A 10,119-nucleotide genomic window follows, 5' to 3' on the forward strand; every position below is an offset into this window, starting at 1 on the left:
ACCTCAGTCCAATTTACCTCACTCCATTCCAATTCACCCAACTCCACCGCAATCTACTCCAGTCCAATCTAGCCCACTCCATTCCAATTTAGCCCACTTCACTCCAATCTCCCTCCACTATAATTCATCCCATTCCAATCCACTCTAATGCACTCTACCCCACTCCAATCAACTTCAGTCTACCCCCACTCCAATCAACCACAATCTAATCCACTGTATCCCAGTCTACATCACTCCTCTCCAACCTACCCCACTTCAGTAAACCCAATCTACCCCACTCCATTCCACTCCACTTCACTCTAACCCGATCTACCACACTCCAATCTACTCGAATTTGCCACCGCACACTTCACTCCAATCTACAACACTCCACTCCAATCTACCACGTCCTAATCAAATCTACCCCACCCTAATCTAACCCACACCACTCCACCCCAATCTAACCCACTCCAATCTACCCACCTCACTTCACCCCAATCTACCCTACTCCAATCTACCCCACTCCAATTTACCCCAATCTACTCCATTCCAATCTACACCACCCTACCCCAGTATACCCCACTCCAATCTACCCCACCTCATCTCAATATTCACCACCTCACTTCACTCTACCAGACTCTAATCTACCCCAATCTACACCACTGTACCCCAATCTACCCCACTCCAAGCTACCCCACTCCAATCTATCCCACCCAATCTACCCATTCCACTCCATTCCAGTATACCACACTCCACTCTACCTTGATCTGCCATACTCCGGTCTACTCCAATTTACCCCACTCCACTTCACTCCAATTTACCCCACTCCACTTCACTCCAATCTACCCCACTCCAATCTACAATACTACACTCAAATCTACCCCACTCCAATCTACCACGCTCTACTCAAATCTATCACACTGCAATCTAACCCATGCCACCTGAATCCAACCCACTCTGCTCTTCCCCAATCTACCCCAGTCCTCTCCAATTCCCAGTCCACTCCAATCTCCACTCCACTCTACTCCAATCTATCCACATCCTCTCCAATCTACCCCACTTAAATCTATAGCAATCTACACCACTCCACTCCGCCCGACTCTAACCCACCCAATCTACCCCACTCCACTCTACCCTAATCTACCACACTCCACTCTGTACCAATCTACCCCACTCCACTTCACTCCTATATATCCCACAGTACCCCAATCTACCCCACTCCAATCTACCCATCCCCATCCCAATCTTCCCACTCTAATCTACACCACTCTACCCCAATCTACCCCACTCCAACCTATCCCACTCCAATCTACCCCCCACTCAATTCCAATCTAACCTACTCTAATCCACTGATCTACCCCACTCCACTCCAAACCAAACTACCCCACTCCACCCTATTCTACCTCACTCCACTCCAATCTACTCCATTCCACTCCAGTGTACTCCACTCTACTCCAATCTACCCCACTCCACTCTTCTCCAATCTACCCCGCTTCCAGTGGTGGTTGGTGACCCACAAAAATAGAGGGTCGACATAAATATAATTAAACAAGATACAAATAAACATTTAGATTTTTAAATGAAAATAAATAACGTTTCACTTCTCTTTTTAGCCTGAAGCAGGTCCTCTGTGTCCCCCATCTGCTCCCAACTCCTCCAGTGCGAGGTCTACAGCTCCTTATCCAATCCAGACACTTCTCTCATGCTGCCTGAGAGAAGTGTCTGGATTGGCTGGAGCAGGCTGCTTCAGCGCTCCGAAGAGCACTGAAGGCCTGTGCCTGCTCTCCAACCTGGCTATCTATGACAGCCGGGTTGAATAGGTTGAATTGTGCAAGTCTGTTTGGCCGTAATAATGTAGCCGGCCAAACCTACATGCGCAATTCATACTGAAGGGGCCAGTGCGTCATTTCTGCCAATCAGCAGCAATGACGCATTGGCACTACAGAGACTGTCAGTTTGTGATTACATAAATGAATTTAATCAAAAGTCTTTCAAATTATAAAAATACTCAAACCAAATGCAAAAGAAGTCTTTTTGTAAACTTGCAATGGCGCCCCCTCAAAGTCCTACTTCTTTTGGGCCATTACAGTCTAGAAAGGTAACAGGCATTTGCAATGCGATAGGTCTCGCATTTCCAAAAGTTAGACCTATTAGCGTTGTAAATGCTAATGGTTCTTATTTATGTTTTTTTGTTTCCCGGGGTGGAGAGACTGGGCTTCCGGGACTGTATGTGTGTACACTGTGTGCCTATAGAGTGCATGGGGTATGGCAGTGTGCTATATAAAGACTTTAGCTCATTGACGAAGACTTATTTGACAAAATAAACATAGGTAAAGTAAAGCAAGGCATTTGAGTACATGGTGGGGGTTAGGGGAGAGAACGGTGTGCAGTTTGTCCCAGATTGCAATGCAATAAAAGCTCAACCGAATGAGTGTGATTCAATTTAAAATCAAGTTGTGCGATGAAAAATATTTGGCTTTTTATTTATACATACAACAGTCTCTACAAACAAACCAAGGAACATCGCTGTACAGTAGACTTTTCAGTGTGAAATATACTAGCACTGAAATCGTCCGTAAAAAAACAACGGTGCCCCTATGAGAGGGGTAAGGTCTGTGGCAATCGATTGACTGACAATGCATTTCAGACATCTCATCTGTGAGCACCTTCTAGTACAAGATTTTTTAAACCTGTGTTCAATGTGAAAAACAGACTGTACATAGTTGTAAAGCTGGATAGCACTTCATTTGAGTTTGTTATGGACAAATACATCTACGAAAAGACAGCCAATACCTAAGGGGTATTCCACTGCACCAGCACAACGAACCTTCAAGTCGCTTTCAGAAATATTACAAACGCATTTGAGGCGAAGAAGTGGCATTTTGCGTTTCAGCGCGCGCAATGAAATTCGTTTTATTTATTTACTTACATTACTCCGGTCGGCCATGAGCCGGAGGTTACCCCCACCCTGCCACACCCCCGCCCCGCCTCCCCACGGCACTCCCTTCACGGGCCGCTACTGATAGTTACGCACCATGGACTCTGACACCATGTGGAGGGTGCGAGATATGAGGCAGCTGACTACATATGGCAGCCAGGAGAGTAATGCACTGGAGCAGACTACACACGCTTCAGCCGGAGGCTAAGTAGCGCCCTTTAGGGAATGCGAACAGCTGCACTGTCAAGGGAGGCACTGCCAAATGTAGGCTAAGGGTCTGCCGGTTCGTAGGGCTGCACTAAGGCGGGTAGTGACTATGACAAGTAAGTGCACTTGTTGTGCTAGTGAGCTCTTCCTTGTTAGTTATTCCATGTGCCCGCCTCTGAGCTCCTGGCTATGCAGCTCTACTGTTTACAATCGCTGCAAGTTTCGGATTTGGCAGTATGCGCGTTAAAGTCAGGCAAACTGCTTGTGGATCCCAAGACGTCAGAGCCAGGCCTGGGAGTACAGCGGGCCGAGTCTGCATGGCACGCGCAGCAGCTGCGACGCTGGTGGTGTTCTGATGCAGCGGTGGCTGCCAGTACAAACATAACAAGCATTGGCATAGCCAATAGGTCTCGCTTTTGGTACCTTATAAGTATTTAGTTATGCAGCACAATATCCTTGGTGCAACAACATTAACTGTTGCATGGTTAAAAACGTATAAGGCCCCAAAGGAGAGACCTATTGGCTATGCCAATGCTTGTTTATATTGCTTTTGTTTGGTGCCAAAGCACTGTGCTCAAGGGCACCACAGCTGGAGAGAGAATACAAGCATTTACAATGCTATAGGTGTCACAATTGTGAGTTTTTAACCTCTGGTATTGTAAAAAAGAAAGAGTGTGGTGTCCCTGAAGCGGACGCCACACTCCGTATTAAAGCAAAAATAAATATACGTATCTCGGTATCCCTGAAGCGGACGCTGCGCTCAACACGAACATACAACAAAAAAAAAGCATCCGCCATTGTCAATAAACTAAATAGTGCTCACCCACTAGATAAAGCATGCAGTGTTAGGAGTTAAGTAAAAGGCCCGGTCCTTATGGACGGCAACAAATGGAGACAGGGCGGTACCTAGAAGCCTCATAATGAATTGGAAGCCAGCGTTTACCAAGGATAATGACACCTGCCAATGAAAAATATGGAAGATGAGTAAGCGAGGCTTCCTAAAGCATACTCGACTACAGCATGCCTCGCTGAGCAAGCAGTGAATGCGCGCTGCCGCTAGGCTCGACCTAAAAAGGGAAAATGATATAGCAGGTACTCCATACAATGCAAACACTTTCATTAAAATTAACATGAATAGTGACAAGTGCTGCTTTGCAAAATGTAGTTGCAGACTGAGCGGGATAGCTCTGCTGATTCGCTATGGGAGCAAAATACACACAATTGATGGACGGAATGAAGAACAAATCAAAACATTCACCCCAGTCAAGACATCTGGTTTTAAATCCATCATTCTTTTGCTCACCATGCCACCCCAGTTCAGACCTGGCCATATGCAAATCAGTCTTGGCCCTGTGCCTCATGGGAACAGTCCAGCCCGAACTGCCGAGCCAGGTCTGCCTGTATTTTAGTACATTGTGCTGTGAAGGGAGCAGATGCTCACTGTTTGGACTGGGATAAGGAGGATAGATAAGGAGGCAATTTCAGTTCCAAGTGGCAATTGATTGATTGTCCTGTTGCAGGTGAATCCCGCAATTACAAGACACCATCTCTGCCTTGTCAAGGGTTGCAGCATACAGGTAATGTGGACACCACAAAGACTGAAAGTTTGCTTGTAACTCTTATGCCACAGCACACAAACTGCTGCCTCATACACCAGCAAAACAAAAAGGGAACAGAAAGTACCACACTGAAGCAGCACAATTATGACCCAGAAATTGTAAATCACTAAACCAAAGAACAGATCCCTATAAATACTCAAGTCAAAGTAAGATTTACAAAAGGTGCCAGTAAAACTAATGTCCAGTAAGTTGGAGATACAGTGGGGCGATTTATGTGTTCGGACAGATGAAGAAGAAACATTTTCCAGTTTCACAAAATGCCCTCTAAATCAGCCATGCAGATTTCAGATGCCAAATAAAATACTGAGATTTATTTTACCCAGTTAACTATTAAAAACAAAAAAGGAGGTCTATTTCTTAACTATAGCCAGGGCCACTGGAATTATGCGGCAGGGGAAGGTCAAATTATGTGGCAGGGTTGCACAAATTATGCGGCAAGAAAAGGCAAATTATTCAGCACATTGTCATAGTATTACCTCATTTTTTAGCTTAACACGCCTTAGTTGTACCTCATTATTACGAGTTTAACACCAAATATAGCAATAAGCTACAGAAAGGTGGCAGTCAACCTTTGCAAAGGGCCTTCCACTGCACAGCAACACATGTCTGCATCATTCCTACTTTTGAACCGTTGGAGCTAGAAATAAAATTGTATTTGATAAAATCTGCAAATTCTGTGGCAGATGAATTATGTGGAAAATGCATCAATTATGCAAAAACTGCTGCATCTGCATAATTCTAGTGGCCCGACTATAGCTTTGCCAAAGCAAGAAGGGGAATGGACTTGTAGTGCTTTCAATTTCAATCTGAACTGCGTTCCAAATTCTGTCACAAAACGTGACCAGTGTTGGTGATGCCTCTCTGATGGTGCAACCGTTCATGTCTACAGAATCACAGAGATGAAAATTTTACCACCACAACCATCAGCCGAAAAAAAAAGAAAAAGTATGCTGTCTGTTGTAATCATTATCCCATTTTCCAAGCGGGTTTTTACAGAAAGCCTAGTATGTACATAGATAGTCACTGCAATCAGGGCTGCTCCTATTCTATTGCCTGTGAAATGGGGTTATAACCGAGTAGATGAGCCACAAGTTACATATGCATTACTTGGGGGAACAAACTACGTTGGTGTAACAGAATATGCAACAAACTCTAGAATTAACCACGTATACGAATAAAAAAGGAAACAAAGGAATTGTTTTATGGGAACATGGAAAATTATGTTAGTTATACACTTGGTACTGCAGACCACTCGCACAGGAGATAAGAAATGCAGTCAGGTTGAGTCTAGTAAAAATCCTTAAAAGGAAACATCACACGAGCATCGCGCATCAGAGTTTTATCAGGATATATTAGCATCTGGAAACCGGTAGCTTTATTTCGCAATAACTGCGTGGCTGTTACTTATTTTGCATATCAACACTGTTCATCTCCATCTAGTTCACCATCTCTCAACTGGTCCAGAGAACTGGTGCTCATTCTTTCTGCATGGTTTTCATGGAGTCCGCGACGCCAGATGCAGAGGGCAATTAAGATTATGTTGTGAAATGGTAACCCATAACGACTGGTGTATCATCTGTTCACTTCAAAATGACTGCGTGATTAATGACTGGTGGAGGGAGCAGGGCTATGAAGGATGGGTAAGTTGGGTTAATGTTTAAGACAGAATTCCGGTCTAAAGTTTCTTCTTTACAGTACTTAAATTCAACAAAGACAATAACAAGGATTAACAAGCACAAGCGCAAGCGCGCGTATCGCGCAGCAGCAGTGGGAGGGGAGAGAGGAGAGGGCCTGCGCGATTCCCTTGCGGGAGCGAGCAGCAAGGCATGATAATTGATAACATATGGCGCCTGCTGCTCGCTCCCGCAAGTGAATCGCCAGATGTGCACGAGTTGCCATTGGAAGCAATGCAACGCATGCACGTTTTTGCCGGGAAAGCTGTGCCCTTTGCTAAAGGTCTCTTGCCTATGCAGCTCATGCGCGCTGCATAGGCCAGACCTAAAAAGTACGGCGGCCGAATCAATGTGCGTGGCATGGTAATAAAACAAAAAACATAAAAGTTGGAGCCGGGTGTAGGAGAGTAGGGTCTGCAATCCTATGATCACCCAGATTTTTTGCTTTTGCTTCATTGGTTTACGACTTTCTCCGGCTGTGGGCCTGCCAATCAGACCCACAGCCTAGCTGTTCTCTCTCGAAATTAACACACATGTACGTTAGGTGCATCCACTAATTGGAACTGGGCCGCCTTGTCAGTCCCTGTCTCAGCATACCACAGGTATCCAGGGCATCGGTGTACCCAGGGCCTACCAGGGGCTGAAGCATGTATTATGCCACCCCTGGAATGGCCGCCCAAATCTGACACAACTGGCTGCACGACAGCTGGGGCCACGTGGTGTAATCACCCGTTGCTGTAGGTGTAGTATTCCTACACCTAAACCCTAAAATGGACACATGGATTCCTATCAGTCACTCCTATAGCAGGCCTTATCAATCCTGAAGGCAGAGTGCAGGGAATCATGTGGGACGGTGCTCTGGCGCGAGCTGAGCCCATCGACGGCTTGCGGAACCAAGTCCTAATAGCCGTTCCATGGTGACGCGGGCCAACTACTTTTAATGCATTATAATCCTTGCGGTTATTTGCTAACTTTGGCCTCACATCACCTACACATGTCGAGTAAGGTGTCATACGAATGGGAATACGAACCCCTCGCCAGTCCTGGTGACGGGGTTAGCATTCCCCCCTTTTAGAGGGACACGACATGGAAGTAACCTTGAACCCCGGTTAAAGTTGACTCAAGCCTCAGCATCACAAAATGGATGCTGCCACCAGACACAAGTCTGACCTCCTGCTGCTGGGGGACCTTCCAGCAAGGGGAGCTTGGACAAAGGGTTTCCTGTCGAGGGCGGTGTTAGCACCGTCCCAGACAGGGTTTGTGTATCCCAGGTAGGCAGGGCTGAAAGGAAGGTGATTGCAAGTGGCACCCCGGTGCTCACTGTGCATAGCCCGGCTCAAACCAGTTTCGGGGGCACACCAGCCCCTGAGCTGGCGCGAAGCCGGACAAAGGATAGGGGTGTAACCACCCCCCTCCTGGCTCCACCCATAGGTAGAACCTAGTCACGGGCCAGCCCCTTTTCTTAGAATAAAGGTAGGAGCGAGTCCCCTTCCCAAATTGGATAATCAGATAATCGGATAACTCCGAATCACGAACCACTTTCCACGAAAGGAACTCTTGACTATTTCTGAAGACTCTCCCTTGTGGCTAAGGAGTAGCCACCCTGCACCAGCAGGCACCACCTAAGCGCTTGCGGTTTGCTGTAAGTCTCTCCTACGGATCAAGACTGCCCAGCTCGACGAGACCCGAGTTCCCTGCCATCTCTGACCTTTTACCTACCTCATCAGCCCAGCTGAGAGTCGTAGGTGTGACGAGACCTGCGGGACCGGCTATCTTCAGAACCTGCACGACGCTTATCTAGCCGCCCACCGAGGGACCCTCGAGTGAGTGCACCTAGGGTTTGAGAAGCCCTAACCCTGAGCAGCTCCAGCATCGAAGTCTGCCTCCCCAGCATCCCCGAGATCTGCGTGGGGGCCCTTCCGCTCCTTGCTGTTCACCGCGTTGTTCGACCACTTGCCGACCGGCTTGTGGCCCTCTTCACGACGCACCACGATTGTTTCATCACTAGTCTGGTTGCTCCAGACTGGCTCTTGCTCCCCTTCAACAGAGGAGTACCACGGACCCTCCTGGTCCACTCCCGACGCCATCTTGACTCCCCCGCTTGGGTTGCCACTGCCAAGATCCGCTGCCCCCGCCTGAGCCCAGCATCATCGACAGCAGACACCTTCGTGGGACAGCTCGCCCTCCATCCTGGTCCCCGCCGCGCCTCCTGGCCCGAGGAACAGCCGAGTCCGACGTCACCCACTCACCTGGTCGAGGTGACTTCAGCCGGTACCCTCCTGGTACCCACACGATCGCTGGCTAGCGGTTGAGAACTGAGTCCCCTCTGCTTTCAGGTTTCCTTCATCACCGATCCAGGCTTGGATCGCTCTGAACATCGTCACTGGTCGCCTGCCAGCAACTGCTTCTTTCAGGCTCCTGAGACTACACGAGGACTCCCGACATCTTGCCGAACTTCACGCAGCCGCAGCCTCCGGGCTAGGTAACTCGAGCATCTCGGTGCTCCATCGCAGGTTCGCTCTACAAGTGTCCAGTTCCTTTTTCGTTTAGTCCCACTGATCGGATCACTCCGGAATCAGTACCTCCAGACTCTAACCATTCGCATTTCACTGTTAGTGTAGATGGTTTCTCGTGCCCCTCGGGCATTTGTGTAAATTGTGCAACTGAAGTATTTTCCTAAGAGTTTTGTAGTGTGCTTAGCTCCCTGACTCATAAAGAGCCAGGGTAGTCTTGTTATAAATAAATATCCTTTTATTTTCATAACAACTTGTGTGGTGTCCTTTCACTTGGTGTTCAAGGGGTATATGTGATGGTAAACAGCTGGCTTAACACGCCCTCTAGAGTTTAGCCTAAGACTGCTCGTATCCACGCTACTAGGATAGCTGGTCTATAAGGTTGACTTACAACCAATCATCAATAAGGGTCGTTTGGAATGATACACAGTGACCACTAGAATAGTGAGCACTACATATCAGGCCAACTTCTCACATTGGTGAGCAGCGGTTGGGATTTGAGCTTGCTGTTGTTTTACCACACACGTATCCTAAGAATATCGCAGTGAAAGATCACATAAGTACCCAGGTACATATAACTTAACTTAGAATACTCCGAGTTCTACTGAACCGGCTGTTGTAGTGTAACAGGGCTTAGCACACCCCGACTACAACTCTTAGCAAGGGATCAGTAGGTAAACACATAGTGTAGGTAGGTGCATCACTTACACATCACTAGAAAAGCATGTCGGTCCACGGAGAGTCTTCGCAGACTCCCTTAGTGGTCAGTGACCCTCCACAGGTCGTGTCACGATATGCAACTCTTAGCTTCAAGGAGATGAGACAACTGTGTGCCTCCAGGAAGCTAAACCAGGGTTCTAACCCTACCATCGCAATACTGATAGTTCTCTTAGAGGCGTACGATGCTAGGAGGTCCTCTAACCCAGGTCCCCCCAGTGCAGATGGGAACATGCCTCCCTTAGAGGGAACCCTCGGTGACCCAGACCTCGACCTCCACACAGAGGAGGAGGACGAGGACGAGTTATCGGGAGACGAGGCAGACAAAGGTCCAGTGGTAGTCGGCAGGCTTACAAGGACCAACTTAAGCAGGCATGAGAATGGAACTGGGGGAGCCCCGGGCCCACGCTCAAGCAGGCTTAACCTTGGGAACGGACGAGCTAGGTCTCTCTCCAGAGGCTCTGGCAGATCGG

Source organism: Triturus cristatus, chromosome 2_1 (genome assembly GCF_964204655.1).
Source record: "Triturus cristatus chromosome 2_1, aTriCri1.1, whole genome shotgun sequence".
Classification (NCBI taxonomy): domain Eukaryota; kingdom Metazoa; phylum Chordata; class Amphibia; order Caudata; family Salamandridae; genus Triturus; species Triturus cristatus.